This window comes from Canis lupus, chromosome 33 (assembly GCF_003254725.2).
Source record: "Canis lupus dingo isolate Sandy chromosome 33, ASM325472v2, whole genome shotgun sequence".
In the NCBI taxonomy this organism is placed as follows: Eukaryota; Metazoa; Chordata; class Mammalia; order Carnivora; family Canidae; genus Canis; species Canis lupus.
The window spans coordinates 17630264-17653175 of NC_064275.1; the positions used below are offsets into that span (position 1 = coordinate 17630264).

Consider the following 22912-nt stretch of genomic DNA (forward strand, 5'->3'; position numbering starts at 1 on the left):
GCTTGATGGGGGGGGGGGGGGGTCTGCATCTCCCTCTGCCCCTTCACTGTTCATGCTCTCTCTTGCTGTCTCTCGCTCTTGCTCTCTCTCTCTCTCAAATAAATAAAATCTTTAAAAAATGAAGAAAGGGATAAAAATATTAAAATGGTAGATGTTTCCTTGTAGTCCTCCATACTGGAGGCCCATTTAACAAAACAACAGGTTTAAAATCCAGGCTTTGACTGTGAAAGATTTCTTAAATTTCTTTGGGAAGGAAGCACGAAGAACTCAGATCATACAGTATCCACACATTTTATGGAAGACACAATTACTGATTGTGAACAATAGGTCATGAATAGGGTGACCATATATTCCAGTTTTCTGGGACAGTCTTGTTTATTCCTATTATTCTGATGAATAATTTAGAGTACTCCCTCTCACTCAAAAAAGTCCTGATTCAGATAATAAATTCTATGATTCGCCTAGCCAAGAGGCTTCCTACTCCAAAATAGAAGAATGTGATATAATGAAAAGAAAACACGGGCAGCCCGGATGGCTCAGTGGTTTAGTGCTGCCTTCAGCCCAGGGCGTGATCCTGGAGAACGGGTATCGAGTCCCACGTGGGGCTCCCTGCATGGAGCCTGTTTCTCCCTCTGCCTGTGTCTCTGCCTCTCTCTCTCTCTTTCTCTCTCTCTCTCTCTGTGTCTCTCATGAATAAATAAATATAATCTTAAAAAAAAAAAAAAAGAAAAACAAAACCCACTCTTTCTGGCTGTGGATTTGTAAGAAGAGACAATAGATAAATAGAAGGAAACAAAAATAGGTAAAGGAAGGCTCCAGGCAGCTGAATGTTGGAGTCAGCTTATACTGGCTAGCAAGGTTACTTTTTAAATATTCAAAAATTTTCTGAGCAGGTTGTTAAATCTTTGGTTGCTTGAAATCAGCCATTTCATTACAGAAATTAGCAAACATTACACATTAAGGCTTTTTTTTTTCGTAACAGATCTAGATGACCAACACACTATTGGATCCATAGAATTCATTCTCTCTCTCTCTCCCTCCCCGCACCCCACCCAGCATGTACATATGTACACAGGCCATGAGTTGAAATGTCAGGGGTGCCTTAGAAACATCCAATGAAGCAAGTGAGTTTTGAGGAAGGGAATCTTTATTTTGACTCCTCACTTGGGGCTCTGGAAGATTACATCTTGTGCTGCCCTTGATTGACATGGGATGTGTTACTTTAATGTAAACCTAGGAGTATGGTGTGGAGCAGAGGAAGGCATATTAATTTAGCTTGTCCAAACCACCTTTAGTTATCCAGGGCATACAGAGCTCAAATTAAGGTGAGGATCTATCTGGAGAAGTTGCCACAGAGGGTCTGCTAATCTGGCATTGGGTTATACTCAGCAGAGGAGACCACCTGGACCAAGGCCAAATACAGGTCTTAGCTCAATTCCAGAGGGGTCTGCATATGAGGGGTCTGCATATCAAGACTTCCAGCCATGATTACTATCCCTGCCTGAGCCAAAAGGGACCTCAGTATGCTGCTCACATTTGCCATGAATGCCAGCAAAGTCAGTAGTGATGAGATGCACAGAGGACACTGCTCTGGGGCCCAGAAGAGCAGAGGGCACATAATAGTAAGCACTTAATGGATATCTGCTCTTCCCAGTTTATATCTAATTTTCTTTCCTGACTATTGGCCTTGGTGACTTAGGGCCCCACATGAGATATGGAGGCATGGCTTTAAATAAACTGCTTAACCATTACTGTGCAAGGCCTAATCCCTATTAAAAGTCCCTTACTCTATGTCACTTACGGGTTTGCTTACTGATTCTTACTGATATAGAAACTAGCACTGGAAGTGATTTTAGAGCAGCAGAGCCTTAAGGATGGGTTCTCTGAATTAGCTTTGGGTTTTCTGGAATTGTTACTTTAATCTGATTGGATTTAATGGCATTAATTCCCTTACTGCCAGTGGTAAAGGGGAACACTGGTAGCCTATGTCATTCTAATACAGAATTTATATTATCACCTATTATGTGCAAACATGTGTAAACAACTGCCAACAGAAGTCAAAGCTTTTTGTGAAAAAGCAGACGTTGTCATAGAACATAAAGATAAGAAATATAAAGGAGCTAATTAGATACTTCTTAACAAGCTGGAGAACTTAAAATGGTGAGTTCAGGGCTTCAGATTCCCAGCTCACATTGTAATGAAGATATATGGCCACATCCTGACCTTAAACCCCTAAGTTCTCTGAGTCTTCACTGCTGAAAGGAGCATTCCTTCCTTCCTGTCTATGGAGGTTAGTCTCCCCTACCCAAAGAACCTGAAATGGATAATCCTGGGGTACTGGCCTTACAGGTAACTCCTGATATTTTTTTAGACCTTCCCCCACAAACTCTCATTGATTCTAGACCCACGACTAGACTCAAGTCCCAGCAGGCCCCAACGGTAACGTGCAGAATTGATGATCCATGAAAAGGTACAGTATACACAAAAAGAATTACACAATTTTGCCCATTTTCACAGAAAATGGGGAAAATGTATGAGAATCCTACATAGATCCTAAAGATGACAGATCAGTGTGGAAGGAATATAATGTTGGAAATGGCCTAATTCATTGATATGGGCACACTAAACCAAGATTCTGGATTCAAAGTACTAGTTCAAGCAGCCAAGAGCAGTTGGGAATGGCTCTACCATGAGTTGGTTGATTGAATTCTGGATGCAAAGGTGGCCTATCTTAGATAAAAAATCAGAACTTCTTTGAGCTACTGTAGAGCAGCAGTTCTTACAATGTAGTCCACCAAGTCCTGGGGGTCTGCAACACCCAGACCTTAAGGATAGGTGCATAAGATCAAAACTGCTTTCATAATAATTATTTCCATTTGTCACTATGTTGCGCTGATGGTACAAAAGCAATTATGGGTAAAGTATGTTGGAAGAATCCAGCAGGATCACCAAACTATACTAGTCACCTTTCTGATCTACACTGCCACACACTCATAATAAAAAGAAAGTGTTAACTGCACTTAAGAATATCCTTGATGAAGCAGGAATAATATTAATCGTATTAGGTTTTAATGCTTGAATGAACATCTTTTAAATATTCTGTGTAATTAAATAAGTATTTTTTGTTGTTGTTTTTATTGAAGTTCGATTTGCCTACATATAGTATAACACCCAGTGCTCATCCCATCAGGTGCCCTCCTCAGTGCCCATCACCCAGTTACCCCAACTCTTCACCCACCTCCCCTTCCGCAACCCATTGTTTATTTCCCAGAGTTAGGAGTTTCTCATGGTCTGTCTCCCTCTCTAATTTTTCCCACTCAGTTCTCCTCCTTTCCCTTACAATCCCTTTCACTATTTTTATATTCCAAAGGGGAAGTATTTTTTTAAAGATTTATTTGAGAGAAAGAATGCACAGGGGAGAGAGCAGCAGGGGAGGGGGCAGAGGGAGAGGGAGAGAAAGAATCCTGGAGCAGACTCTGTACTGAGTGAGGAGCCCAATGCAGGGCTTGATCCCATGACCCTGAGATGACCTGAGCCGAAATCAGGAGTTGGCCACTTAACTGACTGAGCCACCCAGGTGCCCCCAAAGGGAAAGTATTTACAGAGCACTTCTGCTGCATGCTGAAAATATGATAGTCATCTTGAGAAAAAGCACTTGACTGTTTGAGTTGGGAGCTGAACTAGCAGGGTTTTTTCATGGAATATCACCTTTTACTTGAAAAAAAGACTGATGAACAGTAGGCTTTTCTTGACATTTTCATGTTACTTCTGTGAAAACAAATGGCAGCATTTTTTGATGATAAAAATTCAAACTTTTTAGTGAAATTAGAGATATAGAAAACTTGTATCTGCCACTATATGCTCGGCAGATTTTTTTTTTTTCCATCTAACTGGTTCCCCGGGATTCAGGGCTAAGTGGCAGACAGTCACAAAGGCAAGGTGGATATGATTACTAGAATGGGTAAAAGAGCCAAAATAATAAAACAGAATGGTTTGAACCTCCAAGGTCACTGGCATTGGCTAGTTAATTTTGCTGTTCCTAGAGCTGAATAGATGGACAGTCTACTAAAGGTTTTCTTGATTTGTAAAAGCAGGAAAACTAGATTTGCTCAACAGAACTCTGAGCTGAATCACTACAATAGAGACTTATGGCCCCTCAACCGGTTTCTTGAGATCTAGAGCCCCTTAAATGAAGAGCCAGCTGAGACCTCGGTCTTGAGGAAATCTTACACAGCTAGAAAAATGTATATTATAAATCATCTTCCTAGACTTCCCTTCCTACAAGAGGCATAGCTAGGCACTGGAATGAGATAACTGTACCCCTAACTCTTTAAGTTCAACTCAACAGTTCAAGAATATGTTTATTCTGTGGCTCCTTCATGTCAGGCACTGGGCCAGGGGCTGGGTACAGGGAAGAATAAGACAAGACCTAGAGGGAGCTCTCAGGCCACAGTTCCTTAAGACACAGAGGGTGAGATGGAGCCCTGAGGACCTTCCCCTCCACAGTCATTTCATCCTCTACCTCATCCAAATTGAATCGTGACCAAGTATCTCTTCCAAGTTTCTTGTTCACTGCTCTCATTTTCTTGGAGAAAAAGTTTCTGTGGCAGCAGCAGCAGCTCTTTCTATGTGTTGAGTACTTATGCTAATCAGTGATCTGGCACCAGTTTTCTGATTCTTTGGTCTGATTATTTATTATTTGTAGAGTGTGGTAAGTGCAGATGGCATTTTGCAAAGCACAGAATTCTGAGCATGAAACCCCAGCCTCAAGGCGTTGACTGTCTGATTTAGGCTTAAACAAAACACTGAATAAACAGGGAGACATCTAGTTGAGTTGATGTGGCTGGAAAGGAGGAAAAAACTGAGACTGAAAAAAAAAAGTAAGTTTTATGGAGGGATTTAAAAAGGGATAAAGAGGCATCAAAAATGTGAGCTATTACCAAACCAAGGGGTTAAAATGGAAACAAAAGGAGCATTGAGGAGAGAGTCTCAGGAAAGAAAGAAATTCAGTAAAACTCCCTGATTGTGTCTTTTGGTTGAAGAGATGAAAGGCAGGGATGCAGGAGTTGAGAAAACCTTAATGATCATGGACCAAGTGACAAGGTCATGGGTTAGTGTTTACCTTTTGGAGAGAAAGGGGGAAAGATGGCAGTGGAAAGTGGGAGAAGATTTTGGGAAATCTGGTTGAGAAGAGAGAGGAGAAGACATGGAGAAGTCAGATGATGACTTTTGAACTTGGGTCAGGGAGCTGGCAAATTCTGTGCACTGGACCACCTGTGCCTGATTTTAACCTTTTAGCTAAGTTCAGAAATTTCCTCTTATTTATTCATCCAGAGATGATCATACCCTCAGTATTTTACTCATACTAATAGAATTAACAAAAGCTTTTATATAAATAAGAATTTAGATGTATTTGAGCTTGAGTAGATGATACAGGATTGAAAGTAAGTGGGTAGAAAAGATAAACCACGCAAGCAGTAAGCATAAGAAGGATGGAATGCTCTATTATATCAGATAAAGCAGATTTTAAGGCAGAGTATTTCTAGAGATAAAGAGGGACATTCCATAATGATAAAGACTCTATTCATCAGGAAGGCATAAAATAATAAGGGAGTATGCACCTTATAACAGAGCTGCAAAATATACAAAGCAAAAATGAGCAGACTTAAAGGGAGAAATAGACAAATACACAGTCATGGTTGGAGATTTTAACACCCTTTTCTCAGCAACTGATAGAACTAGACCAAAAATTAGTGAAGACATAGATGACTTGAACACTATTGACCCACCTCAACCTAAAAAATTAATATTTAAAAATATTTTAAAATTTCACACATCTACAGAAGATACTTTTCTAAAATGAGCCATAACCCTGACCCCAAAACTCTACTAGTTGGTTACATGAATGAATGATCTTTCACAATGTAGGAGAATGTTTCAATGTCAACCAGATTTCACATCTCTGCATCCAAATAGATTGCAATTTACCTTACACTTGTTGCAGTCTTCCTGTTTTCGAGTAGCGGTTCTAGGTTCCTTAGTAATACTTAAGGAATAGAATAATCTACAAGGTCAAACTACAAATTGTCTTCGAGGCTGAATTCTTTTCAAAGACCATATTGCGCTCGTTAACTTCTTCAGAATATACAGAAAATTCATTTTTCAGCCACTCTCTCCAACATTAGCATAAAATATTCTGTACCTGAGTCCCAGAAGACCTGGTTCTCGTCTCCCTGCATTCCATCCCAGCCCCCACACAAAATTCCTAGCCATGAGACTTTAGATACATAACCTCTTTGAACCTGACTCAGTTTCCTTGTCTATAAAAGTCTTAGGACTATAGCAAAATCCAACTGAAGGATTAAATGAAACCTTTTATACAAATATCATGGAGCAATTATTTTTGTACTAATACCAGTAGGGGTACCTGTAGTCCTGAGAAAGGAAAATTGGGGCAGGTATCCTGCTTCTGCCTCCAAATACAAGTGAGTCAGCCGAGATGAGTAGAAATTATATGGTGGGAGAATAAAGTAAAGGTTGAAGGGTTTATTCTGAAGCAAAACCTGTGAGAATCTTAAATTTCATATCTCAGGAAAGATTATAAAAAGTGTGATTGGCACCATTTAAAGTTTGCAGGAGGGCAGCCCCAGTGGCACAGCGGTTTAGCGCCGCCTGCAGCCCGGGGTATGATCCTGGAGACCCGGGATTGAGTCCCACGTCGGGCTCCCTGCATGGAGCCTGCTTCTCCCTCTGCCTGTGTCTCTGCTTCTCTCTCTCTCTCTCTGTGTCCCTATGAATAAATAAATAAAATCTTTAAAAATAAAATGAAGTTTGCAGGAGGAGACAGGGGAAAGCTTGGGCATAAAAATAAGAATTGGCCATTGGAAATTTTGTTGGAGGACATATTGGATGATACGATGGGTGGATTTCAGCCTAGGAATGATGAATTCTAGACCTTGTTCTATTGTGGAGTTTCTGAGTAACCTTGCACTAGAAATTTCATTTCTCTAAGCCTGTTTCTCCATCTAAAAGTAGGAGGTAATAATATATGTCACCTACAACTGTCCTCAGGTTCGATTAATGTTTGTAAGTGCTTTGAGCAATTTGGAAAAACAAGGTCTTTAAGAATACAACAAATTATTTAGAAAAGTGAAAGAACATGATCAGAGAGGCTGTGACTTGGAGCATCTCCCTCTATGTAGCCTTTTTATGAGCTTCCTCCCTTTTTGTCTTATAAGGAAAGAAAATCAAGTCAGGAGATGACTAATCCCACAGGCTAATCTCTTCCCTTAACTAAGTTCTCTTGACACAGGCTCTTCTCCTATAGGAGTATGTTTGAATTTTGTCGTTCAGATTTCCTCATCACTACAAATGCATTCTTTCCTAGAAATATGATCATGAAAAATGGAGGCTGTGGTTTTTTGAGGAGCTGGCTGGGGTCCCAGCAGTCAGATGTTCTCTGTCCTACCTTGGGCCTTTGCAAATCACAGTGCTGTTCAGCTTTCTTTCCTCAGATGTACAGTTGGAATAAAAATGTCCCTTTCTGCAAGGTCAAATGAAAACTAATTAGCTGTGTTTTCTTGAAGTTTCTCTCCATTGACATTACAGCACTCTGCTGTAGTCATTAATTAGAACAACACTTTCAGACGTTACTTCTAGCCTATGACCACAAAATTCTTAATGGAAATGAATATGAAAGAATCTGGGAAGCTTACTAATCACCAAAGTTTGGGGATTCTTTTTTTTTTTTTTTTTTTTTTTTAAGTTTGGAGATTCTGGTGACATTTCCTAAGGTTTTCATGTAGAAAATGTACAAGGGACCTTTGCCAAATCTATTAGCTACTTGCAATTGTGTGTTATATTAAGAACACTAAAAAGAAATTTTTATTTCTGTCTCTCTTTTCCTTCTTTTTTTTTTTTTGGTTTTTGGTTGCTATTTTTCTCTGAATCTCTCTGGGTTCCACCCCTTCTCACTTTCTCTGTTTCCCTTTCTCATTTCTCTCAAATTTAGGTAACTTGTGAAAATGGAAGTTTAGTTGAGGGTTATCACGAAGTTAGCCAACTCACAGCCTTGCTGGGAAATAAAACTCTTTTAAATACAACTGTCATCAAACTCATTAGCGTCCTCCTCCCCTTACCTCTTTCGCATTGGGTCACTAACAAGTTACAATGTTTTTCTTTTTCCTCTCCAGTCCCTGTTGTTTTGGGGTTTTGTTCTCTTCTTCCTCATTTCTGCGTTGCTTGCTCCATCTTAGAAGCATGGGTCACCCCTGCTGCCACCAATGCCATCACTCCCCAGCAGACAGAAAGGCTAAAATGTCAAAAGATGCCTCGGTTGCCTCTGACAAAAGTGCGGATCAGCTCTGAAAGGGAATAAATATGATAGGGGGCACAATAATAACAGTGTGCGCTTGTTAACTACAAAAATCCAGCAGGATTGGGGGCAGGGAGGGAGGGAACTGGAGAATAGAAGCTGCCTTGGCAGGAGCCCCTGGGGGACAGAGCGGAGGGGGGTCCTCCAGCAGCAACCATCAATTCTATGGCCTGGTTTTGTTTTGTTTTGTGAGGTCTGAACTGAGGCTCAGCTGATGGGGCAGGGGGGTGGGTAGGGGGTGAATAAGGGATTTTACCCAAACCAGTGACTCTGAATGGAGGTCTTGGGCTCCGTAGAGGGGGCCTCAACAGTGGGAGCTTGAAAAGAGGGTCTTTGGGCTATTGGGGGGGACAGTGGGGGTTGGGTGGGGGCTGGGGAAACATTTTGAGGTGGGAGGGATAGGGGGAAGGAGGAGAATAGCACAATAATGGGAAAAAGGAGGCCAGCTTCTGAGCTCTCATTTCTGACAATGAGTCCCATGTGGTTCTCTTTATCTCAGCCATTCAGGAGTCAATAGAGGGAGCTTTTTTATTTTCAACTCTGAGTATACAGCCACCCCACCCCCATCTCACACACACACACACACACCTAAAAGTGTGGGACACTGGGCAAGACTTTAGACACATCTGAAAAGTTGTTTCCTTGAGTCAGATTTGCTGAATTTTACACCTGCCTGCCAGAACTGGACATGTGGGACATTCAGTTCAGGGCCAGTGCCCCCCACCCCGCTACTCTCCCTGCCTTCTCCCATCACCCCCACTCAGCCTCTGCACCTTCCATCCTCCATTGTGCACCACCCCCTCTCCTCCTTCAGTGGATGCCTCAGTCCTTGACTCCTTACAAGGACATGAGTCACATGATCACAGGTAAAGGAAACATCCACTATGGAGTGACGGTAATTTTCGACCCAAAAAAGCAAAAATGAAAGATTGGAGCAAACCTAAGATTCAACGGTAGACTGTTTCAACAAGCAAAAAAAAAAAAAAAAAAAGGAAGTTGTTTTTGATGGTGGACTTCTCTGAAATGTTAAGTCTCCAATTAGACGGATCCCTTTCAATTTATTCCTAAGTCTGTGATTGAGGCAGCTGCTGCCTCCTAATGCACTCAGCCTGGTAGAAAATAATTCATCTATTTTCCGTACAATATCATTATGTGTTCTCATGGGGTACCTGAGTCTGAATAGGTATAGCAGTCTTAATCGGGAGTAGAGACTTTTAAACATATGAACTCCAGGCCTCACGTGTGTGTGTGTGTGTGGGGGGGGATCAGAGGGGCACTAGTCCAGTACCAGGCAAATGGTCAGGTGCTTCGGCCAGATCCATCCAACCAGGGGAAGACTCTCAGCTGCCTAGACTGAATGAAAGAAACAGGAAGGAGGAAACTACTTTTTCAATACCAAGCAATGAAGGTAAGGGAAAGAGAGCAACTGGAAATGACAAAATCATCAAGTAATTGCCTAGTGCCATACACTTTTCCTACAAGAATTGTTACCCCGTTGGAGGAGGGAAATGCGACTCAATCGTCTTAAGCAATTTGCCCAAAGTTACACAGCTGGTAAGTAGCAGAGCCAGAACCACCCCCACCCCCACCCCCAGGCCTGAATGACCTGAACAGCAGGCTCTGAAGTGGAGGGAGACTCCAGGAGTGGGGAGCGGTCTTCACCACAGCCCATAGGGATGCTCCTAAAGACTACTCATGCACTGGGTGGCTGTGAGCTGTGGAGCGGCTTCCGGCAGCTGCCCTTCTCATCTATGCTTGACAATACTGCCCTGCGTACTTGAAAGTTGCTGAGAGTAGATCTTGACATTTCTCATCACGAGGAGAAGACGTCACTGTGTGAGGTAATGGATGTTAACTAATCTTATGAATGCCATTATAGGAAGATATTGGATCAAGAGTTTCATAAGGGTTGAATTCAGTATCGAATTATGAGGAAGTTTAGGGAACCTGTGTTGTTTTGGATGAAAAGTGACGCTACTAGAAGGGTGGTAATCGTTTTGCAATGTATACATATATCAAATCATTGTGTTGTACACTTAAGCATACATGCTGTTCTGCGTCAATTATATCTCAGTAAAACAGGAGAGAAAATAAATTTATTTATTTTTTTTTAAAGATTTTATTTATTTTTTCATGATAGTCACACAGAGAGAGACAGAGAGGCAGAGACACAGGCAGAGGGAGAAGCAGGCTCCATGCAGGGAGCCCGACGTGGGATTCGATCCCAGGTCTCCAGGATCGCGCCCCGGGCCAAAGGCAGGCGCCAAACCGCTGCGCCACCCAGGGATCCCAAGAAAATAAATTTAAAGAATTGTTTAAAAAGGACTCCCAAATCTCATTCCTTCTTCTTAACACAGTTTGCTCTGGTGAGCAAAGCACCCCACACCAGGCACAGAAGGAAGATGAGCATTGCTTTCAGATCTCTCTCCTCTGTGCAGGGAGATTATAGCTCTCAAGTCTCCCTCACATGATAAGAAAATCACAGTTACCCTTGCCTCGGCTCCATTTCCAGTCTTGCAGGTACGGCTGTGCAGCTTGGCTATGACTATTGGTGAGGATGTGAAGGACGTAGGATGGCAGACCACTTCCATGCTGCCGCCCTGGCTACTTCTCAGCCGGCTCTGCTCCAACCAGCTCTTCCTCATGGTACCTACCTGAAGGCCTGTCTAGATCTACTGCACAATGTGGATGTGCTCTCAGGGTTCGGTTGTGCTCAGCGCCGCTCCCCAACTACACTGACGTTGGAGGGCAGGACGCGGCCTGGTGGTTCTGCTGTATCCAAGCAGAGCGCTGAGCATCCAGGCTCCTTGAGTTATTGTCCTTTGCTTGATTCCCAACAAGTGCTTTTTAAATAGTTGCCGTGGTCCAGCATTCCTTACCATCTTTCGCTTGTCGATATGCCAGAGTTTCTGGATCATGCTGGTTGAGGTTATTAACCACCGGGACTCAAAGGCCAGCCCCCTTGGCGTTGTCTTCATCAACATCTTGTGTTCTGGAGCTTCATTGTCCCCAGTCTGTTGTGTTGGTCCCACATCCCTGAGTCATGCCCCCTGTGTACTGTCTCTAGGTGTGTGTTTCTGCTTATTTGGCAAATTCACCTTCATCTCAGCTGTTGTTTGATGATGCTTTTTATTCATCTTTTGCCCATTTCCTAATAGGATGGCCGGTCCAAATAGTCTCCATTCTCCTACTTTACCTTCATACCCAGAACTTGAAAACCGTCTCACATGATTGAGGCAATGGGACCCCCAAAAGCCTGCACCTGTTTTCTTTCAAATATATGGAGGCAGTGTTGTTTGGGGAGTTTTTTGGTTTAGATTTGTTTTGTTCTGTTTTGCCATGCTGCCATTTATAGGGCTCACCTTTTCTCAGGAAGCCCATCTCCTTCAGGATTTTACCACCTCAAATTCCCATTCCTCTGCAATTTTTAAAATACTATTTTTTTCTCTGCCCTTTTTTTCCTTTCCCTTAATCAATACACAAAAAAAATCATGTCACCATTATAATAGATGTAAAGGCCAACAACAACACTTGTCTTAATTTCCCCTTCAGTTTCCATTCTATTTTTACTTTTGCCTAAAGAAAAGTCCATAAATTCTTTCTTTGTTATGACTTGCTCACCCCTTAGTCTCCTGTCATCTGGTTTTCACTCTTCCACTCTGAGTTGCCCACACTGGGAAAGGCACCAGTAGCCTTGAAGGACCTTCCCCTGATCTGGTCATGCTGGGTTCTTCTGTGGCATTCAGTGCTGTAGCCCCTGTCACCCCATCTTCCCCTCTCTTCTTTCATTCTCTGTGTGCCTCTGCTTCTTCTCCCATCTGGGCCATACTTAGGGGCACTTCCCCAGATTCAATATCTGCATGTTTTTTCCTTGGAGAAACTCCTTGGAGTTCCTTGTTTTCCACTCCCAAGGTTTCAGTCACCACCCTGTCTCAACAGGGTCTTACTGTCACACTTCCAACTATCTATTGGATTTTTCCACTTATATGTCCACATAGTACTTAAAACTTAAAATATCTCAAATTAAATCCCCACACATTATTTTCTATTTTACTAACTTCAAGCCTCAAGGTCACTGCCCACTCATTGAGTATAATTAGTCACTAAAGTCTATGATTCCTTCTGGTCAACCCTTCTATCCCACATAGTTGGTGTCCTTTGCTACCATCCTAATAATTATGCCTTACACTTGGGCTATTGAAATCAACTTATTAGAATACTTTGGTTAAAATGTACTCTTCTACTCAAAATATACAGTGGTTATTATTATCATTATTATTATTATTATCATCATCATCATCATCAGAATCAGTCCAACCTTTGTAGCCTAACATTCAAGACCTTTCTTAATCTGATCCCAACTTTGTTGTTCTTACATTTCTCTCTACCATATTTCCTTTAAATAAATCACTCCAGCAGACTGTTCTACCCATAAGCCCCCATCACACTTTATGTTTTCTGGCCTCTGCACAGTTGTTTGTCCTTCCTGATGCATTCATCACTCTGTTCCCATATCTCCTGGCTTAACCTTCTTTCAAATTCCAATTCATATCTTACCTTTTAGAAAACCTTCCCTGACCATCTCAATTTCAATCTCTTCTTCCCATAAACTCCCTTTAACTCCCATGAACACCTGGAAGTTTATGAACAATGAAAAATTATAGTTTACATTTTAAATTATTGTTTCATTTTCATTGTGTTATATTCCTTTTTTAAAAAAGACTTTATTTATTCATTCATGAGAGAGAGAGAGAGAGGCAGAAACACAGGCAGAGGGAGAAGCAGGCTCCATGCAGGGAGCTGGATGTGGGGCTCGATCCCAGGACTCCAGGATCACGCCCTGGGCCGAAGGCAGGCACTAAACCACTAAGCCACCCAGGGATCCCCTACTGTGTTCTTTCCAAATTAGACTGTCCATTCCTTTTGGATCTGCACTCCCAAATGGCACCTAGCACCAGATACCTCGGGCAGGATTAACCATATGCAGGTGTGGATATTCTGTTGTGCGTCTTTCCAATCAGAATCATATTTATTGGCTACCAATGGAACTTTATTATGGACCTTACCTCTTCTTTGCCCCTTCTTTAGCAGGTAGGAAAGAAACAAAGTAGTTAGCTGATCATACTCTTTTCCAAGTAACCTCATGCCTTATCCTACAATGACTCATTTCTTTCTTCATGATGAAGTAACTCCACTGTTTAAAACAAAAACAAACAAAATTGAAACTTTGTAATAGAATTCTTGTTCAAGTGGGTAGAAAAAGCATTGAATATACACTGGACAAACAGAGTTAGCGTATCTAGCTCATGAGTTCATTGATTATTTCTTTTTTTATATATATTTTTATTTAGTTATTCATGAGAGACACAGAGAGAGGCAGAGACACAGGCAGAGGGAGAAGCAGGCTCCATGCAGGGAGCCCGATGTGGGATTTAATCCTGGGACTTCAGGATCACACCCCGGGCCAAAGGCAGGTGATAAACTGAAGAGCCACCCAGGGATCTCCTCATTGATTATTTCCAAGCACCTCATATACTCACCAAAAAGGAAAGCTATGAGAATCATAATAAATACATCTTTTTTCTTAGCTGAGGAGTCAGAATCTTTATCAATGAGACTTTGGCTTCTCTCCTTCAGGTTAGAGTCAACTTATCTTTACAAAGCCCTCTCTACCTCTTGCCAAGATCATGAAATAAAGTCTTGCTATTCAGTATGTCAGTGGACCAGCAGTAACAGATCACCTGGGAGCTTGTTAGAAATGCAGAAACCCAGGACACTCCCCAGAATCGGCACTTTTATGGGATTGCCAGGTGATTTACATTCACATTAACATTTGAAAAGCACTGAAGTAAGACAGATTTGATAGACAGCATTGGAAGTATCTCTCAGATGGCATAAATACGAAGCTTAATGAATCTGTAAGACTCTTACAGCAATATGTGGGTGGTGATGGGTTGACCATAATAAAATAGCTGCATTTTGCAGACCAGAGTCCTGCTGTGGGCAGTGTCAAGTGTCAAGGGCAAGAGCCCTAAAAGAGATGCCTGCAGCCTTACTCTTGGGCTCAGGAAATCCCTCCAATGTTTACATTCCTCCCTGTTTCCATCATATTGCCTTCTGGATCTTTCCTCTGCCCTTTATAATAGACGTCTGGATTTGATGGGCTGAAACTGTCCTTGGGTTACTCTTCAACACCCCCCACAAGGCTGGGCTCCAGGAGAGGAAGGGCCTGGAACAGTGTGTAACCCAGGCATGAATTGCCCCAGAGAGTGTTTTTCTCTAGTGTGTCATCATCTTATACCTTTACTCTGTCATCTTTTTCAAACCCATCAGAGAAGTGTAATCACTTTAAGCATTGTATTTATTTCCTGCTGGGACATGTTATTTTTCTGGTAGGCTTTTCCTAAGTGTATCTTTGTTACAAATGCTAAGAAAAGGCTGAGACTCCTACAAGAAAGCAAAGACAGCAGACTAGGAACAGCAGACCATTTCGATGGGATGCTGGGTGCTCCTTAACCCTGAATACCACCAATGGCATTAAATGCTTTTTTACGCATGCATTCATTCTCAACACATATTACTGAGCTCCTACTTGTGGCAGGTGCTAGTCTATGGAGTACAGATATGTTGGTGAACAAAACAAAGTCTTTGTCCTGTTGTGATAAATACTTGGAGTGGGTAAGGAAGGGAAGAGAGAGAACAAAAATGAGTACAACAAAACCCCTGGCCTCAAGCCTCCAGAGTAAATGGAACAATCTAGGCACAGATAGGAGGAGGAAAGGGAGAAATTGTGGGAAAGTAGAGGAGAAGGCAAGAAGTAGAGGAAGAAGTCAGAAAGGCCTGGGAGTGGCAAGAGAGGCCAAGCACAACCGCCTGCCCAGCTCTGACCACATGGTACAGTGGGCTCCCGACCCAGAGCCTGTGGCCGGGGGAGAATGCATTTCTTCTTTGGAAGGAGGAGAGCTGCAGAAGGAAAATATGCTAAAAAGCCAGAGGCCAAAGAGGCACTTGGTAACAAGAAACCTACTGAAGAGAGGAAGTTAGGAATCAGATTAAGGCAAAGATATATACTGGAATGTTAAAGCTCTGTAATTTTCAGAGGTTATAAGGACATTTCAGAGCCTCCTGCCCAGAGAGTTCTCACAGTCCTGGGCGATAGTCACACAAACGTGTCAGTGTGTGAAGATAGGAGCGCATGTGTATATGATGTGTTGGGATCATGGGGGGCGCAGCGCTAGAGCAGAAGGAAAGAATGAAGGGAAGGCCATTAAAAGCTTTGCTGAGAAAGGTATTTCTTGTGCACAAAAAAGAATCAGGCCCCTCGCTCCCTACTGGGCCCATTTCTCCTGCCTTTACCCGAGCTGTCAGGCATGAATCCCTGTAGCATTCCGTAACTAATTGACAGTAATGGGGGCCATTGGGAGTCTAAGAATACATGGCATTGCCCGGCATGCACTGGAAAGAAGGGGGGCTGCCTCAGGGGCAGCTGTGGGGAAAATAGAGGCTGTCTTGTAAACTTTTTTTTTTTTAATAGAAGGTAAGATGTAGAAAGGGAGGAGCAGATTTAGACAAACTTCTACTTTAGCCTAAAAATTAAAAAGTTGTAAATGTCATATCTTATCCTGAGCTAATATCCCAGGATACTAAGTTTGCCACAGAGAAGAAACAGATGGAATTTCAATTAACCCCCGGGCCCCCTGTGAAATCTATATTGTACCCTCTGGATTTACAACATATTGTAATATATGACTGCGGGCTCTGGAGATTCCATCGCAAATCAACCCTCTTTATTCCAGGGGTTCAGGAGACAACTACAAAGACCCACTTCAGAATCAAAAGTGGCCAACTCTTTACAACTTCATCCTCAGAGTTGAAACCAAATTTCTAATTTTACAATAGATCTTATTTATTGAACAGTCTCATGTTTTGTTTTGTTTTGTTTTTAAGAGGGAACATTTATTTTTTCCCTTCTATTAATGATGATGTTTACATGCTAAAATTGTTAAGCCCAAATAGAAAATTGGAAAAGCACCATTATCACACCTTGAAGACTGATTTGTCTTCAGACCCATAGAAAATTATCTTCCAAGGACTTTTATATTTTCAAAATTCATACCTTTATAGGACATAGTCTCAAAACTAAAGATACTCACAATAAAAATAAAAGCAATTACCCCTGGGGATGCCTGGGTGGCTCAGTGGTTGAGCATCTGCTTTGGCTCAGGGTGTGATCCTGGGGTCCTGGGATCAAGTCCTGCATCAGGCTCCCCACAGGAAGCCTACTTCTCCCTCTGCCTATGTCTCGGCCTCTCTCTGTGTCTCTTAGGAATAAATAAATAAAATCTTAAAAAAAAAAAAAGCAGTTACCCCTGCTATGAGTATCATGTGAAGTTATGCACGTTGAAATAACTTTTAAGAATTCCAAGTTGTGGGGATCCCTGGGTGGCGCAGTGGTTTGGCGCCTGCCTTTGGCCCAGGGCGCGATCCTGGAGACCTGGGATCGAATCCCACATCAGGCTCCCGGTGCATGGAGCCTGCTTCTCCCTCTGCCTGTGTCTCTGCCTCTCTCTCTCTCTCTGTGACTATCATAAAAAAAAAAAAAAAAAGAATTCCAAGTTGTTTTCAAAACCAGAATTGTTTATCAGGTAATCTACAAACCGATGATTTTGACTCTTAGTTCTTTCCTTTTAATACTGGCCTCACCTTCCTGCTCCTGTTCTTCCTTTCAAAACGTAATATTTGCATAAACATTCAACTGTTCACACAAGAAAACTCTTAAAATTAATTTTGGCCTTTATTTGGAATAAATTTTCTCTGCATTTTTCTTAGCAAGACTAGGTTTCCCTAAAACTGCACTTCACCTCAAATTGCTCCTGACCTTCTGTGGAGATGAGTTATGTCCATGCAGCAGTTCTGACTCTTTCCTCCTCAGGTTGCCATTCTGTTGTCCAGCATCTTTTAATGGAAAAATTGCCTCTGGAATATTCCTGTGCAATAGCTCTAGGAAGTCAGATAAACAAAATTCCTGTACTTTAAGAAAAAAGTAATTTGGGGGAGCTGAAATGTGTCTTTTTAAAAGACGATTAGAGGTTGACATATGATGTGCAGGGTCCCCCTCACCAAAGTAGCCATGAGGAACTGAGGTCCAGGACAATTATTAGACTCACAGATGTTGACAGATGGAAGAAATAGAAGAGACGTCTTTCAGGCAGCTAAGATACTGTGTATCCCCACTTTTTTGTTTCTCAGAAGGAAATAATTCAATGAGGCAGTCTCCGGGATGTTCCTTTCCAACTAGCCAGGACGGATGAGTTCTCTAGCCAGCTATTCATTTCCTCCACTGAATGCACAGCTTTTGAGGAGCACTTAAGGACCCTTTTCTTCTGCCTGCATCTTCCAGCACGTGGTTCGACCAGCGGGGGCCATTCTATGGCAAGGACATCCATCCAGAGCAAGCAGAGTTTTGGTGTGGCACAAGGACTCGTGGGGGCCAGCAGAGAACCTCAAGGAACTAGACAACTCGCTCTTCCAACAGATTTGGAACATTGGCCCCAAAGACAAAAGAAGGTTCTTCTGATGGGAAAGACTTGCATTTCTAGTGATACTGATTTATCCTCTTAAACCAGTCTTTAATCAGAAAAAAAGAAAAAAAAGTATGGTGTTTTTAAATAGTCTAAACATTCGCCTGTCTTGGACATCTTAATATCAGGCAATCAAAGGTCATTTTAATGTAATTATTAAAGTTTATTTCCTCATCTGAACAAAAACATGAATTTGTTATTAGACCCAGACCAACATTGATTTAAACTGTCTCATTTCCATCCTAGATATCATTTATTTTGGAAAGAGCAAACATGTGGTTACTTAAAAATAATATACCAACCAAATGTTAAGAGTGACTGGGTTTTTACATATATATTTTTTTTACCCTTTGTGTTTATTTATCACATGTGAATAATAAAAACTAATACTATAGTACTTCCTAGGTGTCAGGACCACTGTCCTCCTTTTCCAAAGAGAGATTATTACTAACATAAACAATGTTCTGAGTCCACGGTTGTTTTCCAGCCCTTAGAAGTGCTGGCCACGCCTCAGGTTTTCTGATGGCCTGTTCATTTGCAGAGTTCGAAGTGACTTATCTTTTAAAACACAGTTAATACAGCTCTTCCACTTCCTTTTCCCTCCCTCACCTTCTACATGTGTGCCCTGAACTCCACACGATTTATAGCATCTTATTTGAGACTCCTTGAGTTATGGTTGGCAACTTTAATTTCGGTAAAATCAAGTCTTGATCTTTATCCTACTAATTTCCTATTCCAACACCACTAGAAGTAAAGGCAAGATTTAAAAAAAAAAAAAAAAGGCGGGGGAAGAAAAGGATGATACAGGAAATGTCTTGAAATCACCTGGTTTGGGACGCCTGGGTGGCTCAGTGGTTGAGCATCTGCCTTCGGCTCAGGTCATGATCCCAGGGTCCTAGGATCGAGTCCCACATCAGGCTCCCTGTATGGAGCCTGCTTCTCCCTCTGCCTATGTCTCTGCCTCTCTGTGTGTCTCTCATGAATAAATACATACAATCTTTAAAGAAAATCACCTGGTTTAAAGCTTCATAATCACATACAAGTGGGAAAAGTATACTGAATAACTCAACTGAAAAAATACATGGTTGGTGACATATTTTACTTTTGCCTTGTGTTTCCTCTGCTCCCCCAAGTTGGCTTTACTAGTTTTTCCTCTCTTTTCCCTGAACACTGAAACCACAATTGTTTTTAGTTACTTTGCTGGGCCAAGGAAAATGTGTACATTAGAACAAACAAATCTCCTTCTAGGTCTTACATATCAGTTTTTCCCAAAAGTTTTCGCTGACAAGGTTTTCCCACAGGTATCCGCTCCTTTCCTTGAATCCTCTTGGCATTCACATATACAGACAGTACCTCAACGCCAAGCCCTCGTTTATTATCTTGGCTTCGAACGAACTGTTCTCTATTCATGCAATTTACATCTACATCTACATCTTAGCTAGAGAACCAGGTTCCAAGGAAAAGAACTATTATTTTTCTTTGCAGATTCTGCAGTCTTGTTTTGTAGGTCAGACAAATTTGTTGAGATGAATTCGAGAGAATGTTATATATAAATGGCATATTTCCCTGAAGTCTAATTGCTGAGTGTAAGAGCAATGAACAACTGGGAAACTAGGCCAAGTAGACAAAGTATCACAGCAAAGATAGGAGTAAAGTTTGTCTGGCCTGGGCCACAGTCTGGCACCTAGGAAGGTAATCCTAGCTTGGGACTGGAGCCCAGACAGACTGTCCAGAATTTTTGAAGATGCAGAACTCACAAAAGTAAGATTGGGCTTTCTCTAAGCAAAAGAAAGGACATTTTCTGTTCCATTTGTGGGCAAGAGTTCAGAAGAAATGTCTGCGCTGAGAATGGCAAGCAAACCAATTGGACACCAGAGGTGAAGATACTCAAAGAAAAACATCTGTGTGGCTGCATGACTTGCCAGGAATCTCGGACTAGGCCATTACGGCAACACTGATCCCAGGATCTCATTTTTGTGGTTTCAACACCTGTTCATCCATCCTCTGCAGATTGCCTTTCTTTCCATAAGTGGGGATTTGGACCTTTTGTTCTCTTTGTCATTGGACGGTCATAGGAAGTCACTGCTTACAGAGGATCAGATTCTGCTGGTGAGAGCACCCTGTGGACTGTCCTGAGCATAGGATGATACCACTGCAGTGACGGCTCCTCGGCTCCTCTGCCTTACTGAGTAACACCAACAGTGTTGGTATTATTGCAGCCCGAATCTTTTTCTTTATATTAGCAAGCTGTTTTTATGTCTTCAGAAGTCATTTCTGCCTTTCATTAAGAATGATTCAGTAAGTCGACATTTACATAGGATCTTTCCAACAAGCAGCTAAAAGTCAATACTGAAGAAAGGGCTCTCTTTCTCTCTTTTTTAAATAATAGACTTTATTTTTAGAACAGTATTAAGTTTCTGGAAAAATTGAACGGAAGTACAGAACGTTCCCATATATCGTCTCTTCCTTTCCATTCCCTTATTCCTTTTCCTCTGTCGTTTCCCTACTATTGGCATCCTGTATTGGTGTTAGTACATTTCTTACTATGAGCCAATACTGGTTGACTGTTATTAGCTAAAGTCCCTAGTTTACATTAGGGTTCACTCTTTGTGTTGCACATTCTATGGGCTTTGAGAAATGCACAATGAAACATATCCACAATTATGGTATGAAAACAGAGTAGTTCCACTGCCCTGGAAACCCCTGTGTTGCACCTTTTCATCACTTCTTCTCGCCCCTCTACCCCCTGGCATACACTGATACTTTTAGTGTCTCCATATTTTTGCCTTTTCCAAAATCTCATGTAGTTGGAACCATACAGATTGCCTGATAGTTGGAATCATTCAAATTGATTTATTTTACTTAGTAATAAGCATTTAAGGTGCCTCTGTATCTTTTGGTAGCTGGGTGGCTCATTTCTTTTTATCACTGAATAATATCCTATCATATGGAAGTACCACAGTTTCTCCATTCACCTCCTGAAGGACATCTTGGCTGCTTCTAAGCGTTAGCAGTTATGACTAAAGCTGCTCTAAGCATCCATGTACAGCTTTGTCTCATTTTGAAGCTGAGTGACAAGAGCAAGCCTTCCAGAAGTCTATATCCTCACACTTTTCCTACCTGGCTTATCGACTGACTGGTCCCTCACGACTTACTGATTCCTCACAATTGCTCTTGGTCCTCCCCCAAGCTTACTATGGCAGAAGTTAAGGTCATAGTTCTACCCAAATTGCCTAAGGTCTGATCCCAGACCAGGGTGAGATGAGCTCTAAGATATCACCATCATGGAGAAAAGGCAGTCTAGGCCGACCTGGGGGAGCCCATGACCACCAGGGCTTCTGGCCCATGAAACTTAGATTTCTGTCCTAGAAAGTGTCCTAGAAGTCACTTGGAGGTGTTATGCCAAGCCACAGACAGAAAGCTTTCATCTTCTGTAGCCAATCCCCAGCTAGCTAGATACTATCTGATACCCTATTCTTATCACCTTTCCAGCCTCAGGGAAATAGTCAAGTTCTCTGGTTCACTTAAAAAGGGATGTTCTTGGGCCACCTGGCTGGCTCAGTCGGTTCTTGATTTCTGCTTAGGTCATGATCTCAGGATCATGGGATCAAGTCCATGTGGGGCTCCGCACTCAGCATGGAGTGCTCCCTTCTGCTGCTCTCCACTCCCACCTCTCTAAAAAAAAGGAATAAATCTTATAAAAAGGGGGACATTCTTATTAAAGAACTCTCCACTTTAGATGTCTTCCGTTGGGTTCTTCTGTGTGTTATTTTGCTCTCCCCTGATTTCCACATATATTAAAATGTATTTGGGTTTTCTGTGGATGCAGAGCTTCCATTAGCAAAGTTGCAGCGGTGGTCTGTCTCCTCAGACTGCACACTCTGCTTTTCATACTAACCGGTAAAGGGCCCAAAATAGCCAAAGTGCCTTCCTTCCCTCATTGCATTTCAAAAAAGGAAATTTGCAGGTCAGCTGGAAGTAGGGTCTTTTTTTTTTTTTTTTTTTTTTTTTTAATGATAGTCACACAGAGAGAGTGAGAGGCAGAGACACAGGCAGAGGGAGAGGGAGAAGCAGGCTCCATGCACCGGGAGCCCAACGTGGGATTCGATCCCAGGTCTCCAGGATCGCGCCCCGGGCCAAAGGCAGGCGCCAAACCGCTGCGCCACCCAGGGATCCCTGAAGTAGGGTCTTCATATGAAGTTTCAAGATGCCTGAGCCCACCTCAGGGTACGGCTGTCTCGCTCTCCTGAGATGATAAGGGGCTTCCAGGCCACTAAAACCTCCTGTCAGGTTAGCACCTCCGAGCTGCCTGAACATTTATCAGGAGCTCACTCATCATCTAGCTCACCTTGTGAACATTCCCCAAAGGCGATATCCAATTGTCATAGTGTCATGGTGACTCCTTGGGGGTTCCCACTCCACATGCACCTTCAGAGATCTGATTCCGAAAGAGCTCCTCGTTGGAGAACATGAGCATCATGCTGGTTGTCAGCAAGTGGGCTTCTGATGCTCAGGCCCATGCAACCTCTCTCTCTTTTGTTTAACTGTGTGTGAAATGTGGCCCACAGTGCTTCACAGGAGATCACCCATAAAACGGCACGTTAGCACTTTAGCGGAGAGAGAACCGATACCTACCTGTCAAAGACTGGAAGGGAGGACAGTGGGAAGTGGGTCTGTGAGACAACAGTTAAGGCAGGAAAAAAGCAATAGCAGGAACTGGGGATCCAGTGTTGGCAGTCCTGAGGTAGAAGGGGGAAACGAAAAGGTGAAGAGACAGTGAGGTGAATTGAGGGGGAGGGTCTCATTGTGATGTATTTTGTGCACCAGGATCTCTGAGGATGCAGAAATAAAGAAGTAGTCTGCTCTCAAGACCTGATTGGCAATGAAAAACAGTTCTCTGTCTGTCATTCAAATAGCAACAGTGGGTTGGAGTTGGGAGAAAGCTATTGATTATCCT

General features: G+C 42.3%; 1 protein-coding gene across 2 annotated transcripts in view; it reads left to right on the forward strand.

The window, feature by feature from the left end:
- GTPBP8 (GTP binding protein 8 (putative)) overlaps positions 1-18229 on the forward strand; it is a 75999-nt gene extending 57770 nt beyond the window's left edge. The window contains exon 8 of one of the 2 annotated variants that reach the window (XR_003147552.3): positions 17775-18229. The gene's annotated coding sequence lies outside the window, so the exon portion shown is untranslated. The remainder of the gene's footprint in view (positions 1-17774) is intronic. The other variant, XR_007407871.1, reaches the window with a different exon arrangement.
- Positions 18230-22912: the final 4683 nt, after the last annotated feature.